This window comes from Triticum aestivum, chromosome 3B (genome assembly GCF_018294505.1).
Source record: "Triticum aestivum cultivar Chinese Spring chromosome 3B, IWGSC CS RefSeq v2.1, whole genome shotgun sequence".
Taxonomy (NCBI): Eukaryota; Viridiplantae; Streptophyta; class Magnoliopsida; order Poales; family Poaceae; genus Triticum; species Triticum aestivum.
The window spans coordinates 156,669,236-156,669,491 of record NC_057801.1 but is presented as its reverse complement, the minus strand read 5'-3'; positions in this window follow the sequence as shown (position 1 = coordinate 156,669,491).

The window sequence follows — 256 nt, the reverse complement described above, 5'->3', positions numbered from 1 at the left end:
TTAGCCACGAATCTGTTTCTCTTGAAGCAAATCAATAAAAATCCTACCGAGTGATGAGTCCGCCTCTCACTCGGGGGCTTAGCTGCAGCCCAGTGCTCGCCTAAGTGTTAAAAATCCTACCGAGTGATGAGTCCGCCTCTCACTCGGGGGCTTAGCTGCAGCCCAGTGCTCGCCTAAGTGTTTAAAATCCTACTGAGTGACGAGTCTGCCTCTCACTCGGAGGCTTAGCTGCAGCCCAGTGCTCGCCTAAGTGTTA